The sequence below is a fragment of the Acanthaster planci genome, linkage group LG06 (assembly GCF_054643075.1).
Source record: "Acanthaster planci isolate LZ-2023a linkage group LG06, COTS_SCS, whole genome shotgun sequence".
NCBI lineage: Eukaryota > Metazoa > Echinodermata > Asteroidea > Valvatida > Acanthasteridae > Acanthaster > Acanthaster planci.
Genome location: NC_141782.1, coordinates 18,330,297 through 18,342,913, shown reverse-complemented (window position 1 = coordinate 18,342,913; position 12,617 = coordinate 18,330,297). Strand labels below are relative to the sequence as shown.

General features: G+C 44.2%; 1 long non-coding RNA gene across 3 annotated transcripts in view; it reads left to right on the top strand.

The window, feature by feature from the left end:
* The window catches only part of LOC110983294 (uncharacterized), a 94,158-nt gene that overhangs the window by 42,402 nt on the left and 39,139 nt on the right, over positions 1-12,617 (top strand). For 2 of the 3 annotated variants that reach the window (XR_015425602.1, XR_002598703.2), the window contains one exon: positions 714-834. This is a non-coding gene — a long non-coding RNA (uncharacterized LOC110983294). Of the gene's footprint in view, positions 1-713; positions 835-10,092; positions 10,372-12,617 lie in introns of all 3 variants that reach the window. The other variant, XR_002598704.2, reaches the window with a different exon arrangement.

Sequence of the window (12,617 nt, the reverse complement as noted above, 5' to 3'; positions counted from 1 at the left end):
TTTTTACGAAGAGAATATTGATTTGGAGCCTCTTTAAAATAAATCCACACCAGAAAGCTCGTTCACTTCCATGACCGCTTTCGAAAGTACGAGGGGCCCCCTGCTGGTTGGGGTCTAGGTCTTCCCTCGTTCCACGTCTGTCCCCTGCCGTCAACATTTGTCTCAGCGCCGTATCGCCAGCGCCGATACTCAACCACTAGGACACGGCCGTAAGTTTGTCGTGAGAAGAGAAAAAAAGAGCAAAAAAGGGCAAAAAAGAGAGAAATGAAAAAGAAAACCCGAAGGGCAATAACCGAGGCGGGAATCCCACGGGAGCCGTCTGATTGTCTTCTTTTCTGCCCGGCACGTACGGGGGAATAGTCCCCGTACTCCTTGAATGTCACTTCATTATTCATAATACCGCACTCGCTGTTAGCTTTTTTCCCCTTTCTCCAGCCCCGAGTAAACCTGTGTTTGTGCAATATTTGTGTGCCCAGCGTCAATATTGGGGCTATAATGTGAGTCTGTTGCCCGCCAGATCGCGGCTCACGTAGCGCGATCCCAGTCGGCCATTTCGGTTCATTATGCACTCTTTGACTAAAACCATAAGTGGAAGTTTTTTTTTTCTTGGTTAGAATTTTCTCCTTGTGTTATGCTGATTGTGTTTCCACAAGTATATAGAGGGTCGGTTTTGATGTATAAAATGTGTTTATTTACTTTGGAATCTCATACAGGTACGTGGTTTCGTCCGCGCTGTGATGTTTCATCTCGGTGAAGAGGCGTGGGTTTCCTTTCTTTTTAGAGATCCTTGAGGAAAATGTGCAGGAGGCGAGAGCATAAGGCCAGAAATACATGGTGAGTTTCAATTCTGGTGTTTTCTTTCTCCAAGACGCTTTCATTAAAAAAAAAGAGTCTCGATACTCGCATCTTGTTTGTCTTGGATGCTCGAATGTTGTCGTGGTTTTCATCTTCATTGTCGTATGATATTGTCACAAGAAGTTGAGGTTGTCGACGTGTCGGTATTTCTTCGCATAGCGAGAGATGTGTTCCGTAGCTAGCTTTTCAACTCAGCAGAATTTTATGCAGGGATTGAGTTCACAATTACAAATCTATTAGTAATTACTTCTCATTAGCCGACTTCAGAATTGGCGATTCCCACTCTTCCGAGACTCCCGAACTGACTTTTTTTTCTGAATTCATCTAACCAGCCTTCTATTTCTTTGGTCACCGGTAAATTGTTGCAATCAGCGAATGTTTATCGGCGCGTTACAGATTAACAGTTCCAATCCCCTTTTTCGTCTTGCATTTAGTTTTTTGGAGATTTCGCGCGCTTTTTTCTGACGTAGGCCTGTATAGGAACTAAATCCATATTTTTATATCTGCCCGGCTCACCTTTTCTGGTTGTTGTGTTTTTCCCATTGGCATCCCACTCGATCTTTGCTGGGTAAAATAGGAATTTAGCTGTAATTTCCAAGACCTCATGACTTATAATTTTGTAGACGCGGCGAGGGGGGGGGGTGTTGTTGCAGTGTGGTTACAGCTCACATCTCAAGCAGGAAAAGGTGTGAAGGGAACGGCTAGACGGGCCACGCGTTACGTGTTTTTGTAATTACACGAGTGAACGCCAGCCTACCTCCGCTGCACCCCCAAAAAATTCCCTCGAGTGAGGTCAATGTTTAACCTCATAGAGTATACATCATCATGCGTCGCGGTTCCCGACGCACCTGGCTAGCACAAGCCGTGCCGCGGATAGACAGAGTGGACCGGTTAATGTGCCCCCCCAAATTAAAGAGGTGTAGTCGCCTCAGACAGACAAAACAACAAACCGATTTTCGGAAAATATCTGATAGCTTTTATGCAAAATGCGATGCTTAATCAGTGTCGTGTTGGGTCTCGTTTGGGTAGTTTGGATCTCTCTCGGTTAATCCAATAGTAGGGCTTTGTTGGCCGGTCCACCGCAGCTAATTTGACTGACAGAGTTCAGTTCTGTTCTAATAACTTGTAAACTCCTATTAAATCAGGTCTGTTTTTTCCCTTATATGGACTCCCAGCATCACTTCGCGGCAGGGTTGTCGTTTGTTTGACAATTATGTTTGTTCATGTGCATTGCGGTCAATGGATCAATAAAGTTTTCGTGAAGGCCAAATTGCAAGCTACACCAGTTCTTCAGTAATTTTAGCTTGATGTGAATTCCTTCTCTACCATTCGCTCATTTTTGGAGCGGCTAAAATGAGGATACGGTCTGCGACGGAATGCAATTCAGAGCAGGTACATGTACAAGTTCTGTCAGCTTTGCGCACAAGGCCGCTCTGATTTTGAAACAGGAGGGACGTTTCCCAGCTTCCCCTGTAGGTTGGAGAAATCTTTAACAGCTAAGCTTAAACTGAAACTTAATCGGAAAAACCACACACAAACACAACAGGCAATCAAGACAAACACAAAGAGAACATTTGGTATTGAAGGCTTTTTCTTTCAGTTCACTTTCGTCTCTGCCGTAAATATACTAAAAGATTTACTCAACCATCGGGGAACGGGGCGAAGACCGAAAAACCCCTTTCACATTCCAGAATTCCCTGGTAACCGCTTGAATTTGTGTGGGCATGTTAAAGACGGGAACCCGGAGATTCCCTCCGCAGTTTGATTTGATCATGCTTGTACAGGTGCGTTTTGTTACTATTTAGCTATATTAGTTCGGTTTTCATTATGTTTTGTTTTTGTTTATGCAACTGCACTGTGTATAGGTGTGTTTGTTTTACTTTTGATTTGTGCTTGATCTTTGTGAAAATTTTTACCCTTTTTGGACTCCTACAACGGCCAAACATGAGGTACTCTCCCACAAAACTACCCGCGTGTCAGTTCTTTCCGTCCCATCTTCGAGTAAAATACAGTCGCCAAACTATCGTCCAGAAGCACGTACCAGCAATTTATGTGTCACATGCCGGTTGAACTAGGGAAGAACGACATTCTATAACATTTTTGCACACAAACCCTTCTCTTCATTTCGGTGGTTTTGGAGTTCTGTTGTCTCGGGAAGGGATTTGCAAACACGGGAATTTCAAGACAACGACACTCTGCTTTCAACATAATTCCGCACATTTTCTCAAAATTGCCATTGTAGCTTTTTCAGAATCTTCAATGAAGAGGCCTGTGAAGTCGGATCACTTCCCACCGCTAAATTCTGTTGTTATTGTGCGTCGGTGTGAGTTGATGCTGTTCCCATCAAATTAGAGGAAGGGGCTCGCTGCTGTACCGTACAAACGCGACCACGAATAATTCACCCCATCACCGCTGCCGTTGAGCTGCTAATCCCGTCATTTTGGGAGGGATTAAAACCTGATCAAAATTCCCATGAAATCTAATCACATCTCGGGGATTATCGGTCAAGCCTGTAATCGGCAGAACGCCGAGCGACAATCCGTCACCTTGATTTGATGGTAAGGGAAAGGGCGAACCGTTCTGACAGGCACGGTTCTGTAGGGAGAGAGGCCGATACGTTTGACCGTTGACCAAAACCTTTTCGGCTAGTCACAAAAATTGGGAAAATTGCTCAGGTTTCAACATGTTCAGGAATGTCGACCTTAAGGAAAAGTAATAATTTCTTTTAGATTGGATCAAAGGCGTTCTCCTTGTGCTTTGTTCTTTTTGGGGGTGGGGTTTTCGCTGGCCCCGGGAACACAGTTAGGGAAAAGGGAGTTCTTAATGTTAAATGGCACATCATAGGCTTGCACAGTGCCAGTTTAGGCCGGTCTGAGACCTTTGAAGTTGACTTTTTTAAACTGACTGAAGTCAAATCTAATTCAAATTTATCACTTTATACAGGGAAAGTTAGATTTCGAGTGTACACCGTTTGTTGTAAGGTCGCATTTCATAGACTGTGGACAAAATCAGAACGAATTTAAACATAAGGAAAATGTCCATAGAGTAGGCTTATATAGCCTTTTCAGTGAAGCTGAGAGAACGTGTGTTTTTAAAAGTTTGAACTTATTTGATGATCCGCTTTTTTTTACAAAAATACCAGAACTGCGTCGTCAAGTGCTTAGGCAACAGATATGTAATGAGACGTCAGTTCTAATATTGGGATATTTTATTGTCATATCTGAATATCCAGCAAGAAATGAGACTGAGGGGTACCCCCATCATGTCCAATCGCTATACACGCTCTAGACTATTGTTACCTAACACCCCCCCCCCATGTCTGAAAAGAATTCCTCAGATTCCAGTGAAACAATGACCAACACAAAGCCGGGGGGGTCTCTCTGTCCCATCTCTTGCTTCATTTGGATATTCCTTCCAATAGCTGTACGTCCTTTGTTGTCTCCGTACGAAGAAACAAAAAGACAGTTAAATCCCTGTTTGTTCAAGTGCTGGTTTGGCCAAGGGATCTACGGCCTATGTTCCACGCGCAGCATAATAGACGTGACAGTAAATCGACATCCTGTATCGCTCCTCTTTTGTTCCACTCAGGATGCCGTTGATTTCAGAAATAAAGCTGTACAGCTGTGCCCTCATTCATCACTGGTCATTTTGTAGCGTTATCACGCAGGGCAACCAAATCTTACTCGTCACACAATGAAGTGACCAACCAGTACACGTCGCGCAGTGTGGCAGCCATCCCATGTTCTTCGAAGAAAGCATACTACAATTTAACAGCGACTTCAGATCTAAATTAGGATAATTATTTTCGATCTTATTTTCCTGTCTAAAATCCCCGAATAAGCCTTTTCTAAGTTAAATTTGAATAAAATCTGGTACACTGAGTTCTTTAAATTCAGGTGAACATGCCAAGTTGAATTCTCCAGACTAAAAACACTGCTACTGTAGGCCTACCTCATGAACCGGGGCAAGCTTTTGCTTAGCTACAGAAGAAACGCCTTGCACCAATGCACTGTTTTTCAATGGATAAAAAGGGCACCAAGGAACCACGGTGCAGAGATGGTGATCGCCCTGCTAAAGATTGCCCTGAATCATGAGGTATAGCAATAGTGTCTTTAAGCATGGGAAATTCAAATTGTTGTGTTTATGTGCTGTCAGATAATTCCGTCTACCAGATTTTATTCAAATTTAACCTGTAAGAGGCTTATTGCAAGCCCATTCGGCTAGATCATAGTGCGGCACGAAATCGTACAAGAATATGGATGGTCTTCGCAATTTTATTATTGAGAAGCACGTAAGTGTAAAATAAATAACACTGGCACAGACTATGGGGACTTTCTTTGATGGTGGCACAATAGAGAGAAACAAGCCTAAGAAAAGCTGAATCCACGATAGAAACGACACGTTAAGGAACAAGCCAGCTCCGCACACACGTTTCCCAATAGTAGATTGCCTCAGTAAGTACTGTTGATCTTAGCCTTCTCATATCATCGTGAAATACCCTTTAAGGTGTAAGCAATTTCCTTAATTAAAAACGAGAAGAAGAGAGCTTCACAATCGTTGGTGGGGCTTTTCAGACAATGGCCACGCTCCCCGTGCTCGGTTTGCAACCGTGCCGAGATGTGCCTCATCCTGCTGCGTTACTAACTCTACTGAGCATGCGTGTTCGTTGAGGAATGTACCGGTACACAACAAAGGTGATGTACATGTACACATGCACGCTCTCGGACACTCGCTCGGAAATACAAATAACGGCGCCAAGCCGACACTCCGATTCGCCGGACCACACAGACTGACCTTGATCCGCAGCTTGGGAGGATTAATATCCGAAATCTCGCATCAGGTTTAACGTCATAAGCCCGACCACTACCTCATCTACGTCCATCAAGATAATTAATCGCCAATGACAATTACACAAGCGCCAATTTCGAGTGTCAAATTAAGTCCAGTGGAAGTCGAACGACTTTGACGCACTTCGTCAACGTGAAAGGAAAGACAGTTTTATTAACATACAGTTCAGGCGAAAAGAGTTATTCTCAAAGACAGCAGTGTTATTTTTCGAGTGAAGAATTGAATTTTTTTTCAGTAACAGATGAGGTGCTTCAGAGATTTTCCCAATCACAAAGAACAGAGTATTCGATTGAGTATTCAATGTATTGCCTATCTCACGTTGCTGTTGCATTACACTAAATTAGGCCGATATTTGTTTTAAGAATTGCTAAGAGTCAGACTAGTACAATGAGAAAAGCACTGAAACTCACTTGCAAAACAACGCCAACTGTTGAGAGACATTTAGATATCTTTCACCGTAAGCCAAAAACTGCAGTGCGCATGAATGTTATTTCGCATGTACATTGCAGAAGGCGTCCGTTGACGTACGCTGAGGTTTGCTTGTCATACGTTTCAAATGCGATTATTTTGTAAGAGTCCGCACAATGATATATTTAATAAATCGTCACCGATTGGTGCACGTGAAGGAGTCGCTCGTATGGGCGTCTGCATGCAGTACAACTGATCTCCAATGCACGAGGTTGAAATTGTTGCTGCAGATGATACGTGCGAAGTTACGGTATCACATCTTTAGGTTGTCCATATGCAACAAAACTTGGGGAAAGATTCTCTCAAAATGTACTTGTCATAATCATGGTTGTCTTAAATTCATCAAAATATCGAAATATTGTGCCGCGTATGCTGACACTCACAGCGCCCTCTTTTGATTAAAACAGCACTGCTGTCAATACTCAAGTTTTCCTTTAAGGGCGGACATTTTGTTCCATTAAAAAATGGTCGTTTCTTTTTATTTTCCTTTCTTCTATTTGTCATTTTAAAATGCTGTAAGGCAAGTGCCATGCAGGAAGGCAGCTTCTAGTTTGGCACTGCCTTTCTGTTTTCAGAATCAAGCGGTGTAGCACGAACTTGACTTCAGGGAACCATACCGGACGAAGGCCGCAATGTTGCAACGTCCGGGCGGTGTGAAGTGCTTTGCTAAATGCATGCATTTGGTGAGCGGATAGCAGTGCGATCTGCCAAGTGTGGAGATTTTCAGAAAGATAACATTCTCTTCCTCGGTTTTTATTTCCCACGAAGAGGGTGTCTAATACCGCTTGTCAAGGGTATTCAGTTAGTAATGGAAATTCGCGGCACTCTATTTCTGTATTCCAACTATGTGATTTATGGTTCATATTGTACCTTGTCTTCTACTTAAATATCTCAGAGAGTGAAACCCATGTTGTAGCAACGGGAGCATTTCGTTGGGGAGTTATATCGATACTCGCTAAATGGTCATATCGAACTCATAAGGGTTCTACTTACATGTAATGCCCATTCGACTACATCACTCTTCAAGTTCTTATTCAATCATCGACAGGAGAAGACAGAAACCAGAAACTTCATTAAATAGTGATGGCTTGTCCGGTATTCTCTTTCCTCGTATTGTACTCGGAAATCAATCCGGGCAGAAATGTATCCTGTCTCGAGCCACCTGCCCGGTCTGACACAGAATACAGGGGCCGTCGACTCCACGTTGCCCGCTCTCCTTCGCGGTGATTCGCGCTAAAACGTCGGGACTCCGCACGTACCCCTTGCCAACGTATCAGTTGCAAAATTTGGAACTTTTGGTCGGGGGGGGAGGAAAAATGAAATTAATTGCGGCATATGGAAAAGTACTGTGGATGTAGAACCCTATAATATAGCGCAAGTCTGAATTGGAGAGCCCTTTATTTCGGTCGGTCGGCAAGCCGTGTGTGTATCATTCCACGCACCGGGTTCCCCGTTACATTATCCGTCCGTGGCACCGGCTTGTGCCTCGGGGCTCAGCCGTGCCGATTTCCAGTCATATTGAGTGGCCGTGTAGACTGCTTTTCCTACGATATTGTATAACCGTCATCACTCTGCGAAGTTGCATATGGTGAGTTTTTTTATCGTCAAGTGAGAGGCCTTGTTATGATTTGATGAAATATTGATCCGGCACTATAGGAAATGGGAATCTTTGCAATCATAGAATCTCTACACGGACATACGTAGGGTATACAGTTCGGATCTCGGCCCAATTTCATCCTGTGAGAGGAACTATCCACTAGTAGACGGATTGTGATTGGTTCTCTCTGTGTGATTCTATTACACACCTGTGGTCTTGCCCTGCATGAGATAGGCCTTTGAATTGTACTGACTTTGCAAACCGTGATTAGAAAGGGCTCTGGTGTGTGTAGTAGTCTTTAATGAATCGTTTTAATCTTGTTTTCTTTATGAGTAAAATTGAGAGGAAAACTAGCGTTAATTATAAACTCAAAGCCGAAAATGCAACTTTAGTGGACCTGAGAAAGATTTATTTGACTATTTTTAATACATCAATGAATAGTAAAGTCTCCTTTTCGCCATTAAATAATCAATGATAACCACCAAGTTAAACAGTTGTCAGTTTGGGGCAGTGGCCGATTTTTAATCATTTTGATTTATGTCAGAATTTAATCTCTTTTGTGTAAGGATGACAGCGAATCACTTACACGTCTCGGGTACGTTTCTCCATGGTGCCTAATCACTGTTTCCGAGCGTTCAGTTAGGGCTCGTAACATGTTCAACCTAAAGACGCCTCTGGTACAATGTGAAAATTGGCCAGAAAACCAGATTTCTTTTTAACTTTACATTAATGCTTACTTTTACACTTGCCAAAATGTTCTCATTATTTAATTCACTAAGATCCGCACCAGTGACAATATGTTAAAGGAAATTCTCATTCCAAAGGAGTCCCAAATTCGCACCACTCCGGCAACGGCCAACGTATGAACTCCTATAGGGAGATTAAAAGGGAAACGTTTTCGTAGGGGAAGGGGGAAATTTCGAATTGAGGTGTCTCAACCTTGGCGCAGAGGGCCAAAACATAACAAAAGCCCGGCACGAAGTTCAGCGCCCTGGAAACGGGCCGGGGAAAAGGGAACTGACACACGCAGCTAGACCCGTCGATTATGCAGGACGTGGCCCGGAGTTGACAAAGTAGCCTAAGCTGTCCGCAAACAGACGACAAAAGCCAGCCTTTTCGGGCGACCCAAAGTTGCAGTAAATCTAGTGCACGGCCGTCTGCGCGTGTCATACGGAATCGGGTGACATTTGCAGACGTGTCAGTCACCTTCACGCTGGCAAGGCGGGGGGGTCCGGGTTTGATCGCTGGTGACCCTCTCGTCAAGCTTTTTTTTTTCGTCAAGCATTTAAAAAAATCAACCGCACCCTGTTATGGTTTTGTTAAAACTGAAAAATACAAAAGTGCTCCCAAAATCAAATTGCCAGATAAAAAGAGGACACTGTACAGAGCTGTGGAAGCATTGGCTTTACTACATTATTTGCCCGTACAATCAGAAGAGCCCAGCAAAACCTCGCCTGCCATTTGACAATGTTGGCTGTTGTTTCCGGGGCGGGGAAAAAAACGGCCTTCGCCGTTTCCTTTTAGTCATTCCGATCATTTCTCAGTCGTTGGAGCTGTTTTTTCCTCTCCTAAACGCCACGACAATGCCCGTCGATCTCTTACCATCCCTCCGCCATCCCATCTGATGTCTCTGTTTGCTGAGCAGGTTTCCTGTCCGATTGTGTGCCCGCTAAGAAACTGAAATCCCGCTGAAGGTCGCTCCTGCCTTCGACCGTCTTTCTTCATTTCCCCCCACCCCCAGCTCCCCTGCGTGTCCCTTCCCCATCTCACAAGGGAGCATGATTGAACTACAGCAGAGCGTCTTCCTCGGGAAAAAAAAAAGAGAAGAAAATGAAGAGGATGACAGGAATCATAATAAAATGGACGGGATGCCGAGTGAGCGAGCGCGCTGCTGGAAAATAAGCGGCCACTTTTCTACCCGTATATTGGTATTTTCCTGCACTTTGTCCGCCGAAGAATAACCGACAGAAAAAGAGTCGAGTTCCCTCAAGGGCTTTCTCCCCAGCATGGAAACGCCTCAAGCTCGGCCAGCTGCTGGTTATCTCGGGGAAAAAAAATTGAAGGCAAAAAAAAAAAAAATCGCCAAGCAAACAGGCGTGTTGTACACCGCGATTATTGTACGCTACGCTAAACGCATTGTGTGCACCAAGCGCTTAGAACCCAAGCACACGGGGGCTCATGGCATGGGACGCAATCCTAAGTGTTATTCTTTTCCTCTCTTGCTATTTTCATAAACTCGGCGTCACAACAGTCCCCTTAGTTTACCCTTTCAGAGTAAATTTCAATTTTGTTTTTCCCCTTTCGTTCTCCTCTCCCCACACCAGGTATCCAGTTTCGAGCCGGGCTGGTCCCTTGTGTAGTTCAGATGGACGGTTCTACCTCTGAAAGGGATTACAAAATCTCCGAAAAACGCAGAGGGGCAAATGCAGGAATAAGATCCTGTTTTAGGCGTTGGCGTTGTCGCATTAAGTTGGGTAACCGTTTCGTTCCTCCCGGTGGTATATATTGCCTCATGTGCAGACAGCCCGGACCAGACACCTGGAACGCCGTCGTCAGGCCGGGCTCTTGATCCCAGCTTTGAGCGGTCGGGACGGGTCCAAGAGGTGAGTCCCATGCCTCTGTAATTTGTCTGTCGCCTCGCCCGTGCCTTCTACCCCGAGCCACGGGGGCTGTTATGATCGACCCCGACAGTGTTGACAGGTAGAGCGGCGGTTTCTGCTGCACTCCCACGGTTAGAGATTACAAGTGCAACTGAGGATTCGTTTCCTTGTTTCAGAAGGCATAGCCCGCTGCTTGAACCTGTGAATTCGAGTTAAATGTTGCCTCTAATAACACCTATTCCCTGAGTTTAAAAACGAACTCTTAAGAAAGAGAGCCATGCAGAGAAAAATCCGACATTTAATGACTGCAATTATTGATAATTTTCTATCGATCACTGATCAGGAAATGCTAAAGAGTGGCATCGTTAATCGGAATAAGAACAGTATTAAGTACCCTTTATTTATTCCTAGATGTCGTAGCTCACACGTGGTGGAAATGAACCAGATTGCGATCGGATTTCATGTGCATTTTAGCACTGATCTGGCTGCATGCTCGGCCCAGATGTATTCTGCAGCATTGCTTGAACGGCCCCAGCACAGTACCGTGCCGTGTGGAATGAATTTCCCATTCATTTGTGAATGCAGTTGCCATGCTTGTACACAATTAAGAATGAATCGGGCTGAACAGAGAGCAGCAGACTGCAAAAGCAATGAGAATTTCGGCCAGATTGTTGGATTACAAGAGCGCCATTCCTCCAGCGTTATCTTCCCCGGAACAATTCTCTTGCACGTTCCAAATCTCATGTGTCGTGGATCTACGTAAGACCATTTTTTGCAAGACTACTAAAATAATTCTTGTTTCAGTAATGTTATGTGAAGCAAAGGAATCGTCAGAACGGAGAGAAATCTTCATATGCACATAACTGTGGGGCAGATTTTGCTAACAATTTGCTCACATTATTAAAACGAGTCCGTGCGTTTCCTCTCTCCTTGTCCTTGCCATCTCTCCCCGGCCGAGTTGATACGGCGAATTTACCGCGTCCCCCCAACGCTGCGCCGGTTCGGGTCTTTTCACGGGGGGGGGGGAGAACGGATGACGGAGGGGAGAAATTACTTCTGGTCGGCTGGGCTCCGCGGAGCTCTCGCCAAACCGTCAATTAGCCTGACTAGAGCACGAGCACCTTGACCAGGTGGAGGGACCGCGTCCACATCAGCCCCCCCTTGCGCGGCGTGACGAGCCGGCCCTAATGAAATCACTTTCGGAATAAGGGGAAAAAAGGTGGACGGGAGAGCCGCGTTTATCACTGAAAAAACGCCCCCCCCCCGAAAAAAAGCCTGGAGTTGCCATGTGTAACATGCAGGATTTCGCAGTGAATGAACCCAAGCAGGCGTGATAAAAGCACCAGAATTGTATTATTAACTGATCATGCATTCGTCATAATGGTTGCCTTCTTTAATTTCCGCGATTTAGACTCGGCAACGCTTTCGTCGATGAAATCAATTTCCATCAGAGCGCATGTGAAAAGAGGATCAGAATTACACCATTCTCGTCCCCTTGCAAAATATCTGAATCAGAAGGAACTGCTCTGTGGCTTTGTCGAATCTTTAACTAAAGTAAGATCAAAATTAAACATTAATTTTTAAACATAATGTTCATTCATCTCTTTACAGAATCACCAGCAAATCATCATATAAAACAGGAAATCAGACAATAAGGCTTGAAAATCACGGTTTTACTTGGTTCTGTCTTCGGAAAAGAGGATAATTGGCCTAGAATAAAAAAAACGGGTGAAGGAAGAATGTGGACGCCAATTTTCCTACTAATTAAAACGTATTTATCCAAACTTTGCACCTGCTCGGTAATTAGTAATTATTAGTATAAAACATTTATTTCAACTTGCAGATGATGAAATAGACTAGGTCACACGCTGTAAGGTCTGTAGCATAATACATGTACATGTACAAAGCTGAATTTCACAGAATAACAAACTATCACACATTAAATTCCTCATTTTGACATTCATTACGCTTGTATTTCTAGAATATTGACGAATTTGAGAAGCACTCACTGATTTTGTATTCAAATTTTCAAACAAACAATCCCTTGTAGTTTTGGCTTGGTCTTGCGGATGAAGCTAAATGTAGATAGCCTGGTTTATGGCAGAACCACAGGGAAGATGCGCCCGGTAATCAAATTTGCATAGCATTAATACCAAGTGGGTCCCCGTGGCCGGTCAGACCAGGCTAATTTACTTTGACCTTTATCACTGACCTTTTTTTTAATTGACCGGGTCATGGTGCCGGTTTAA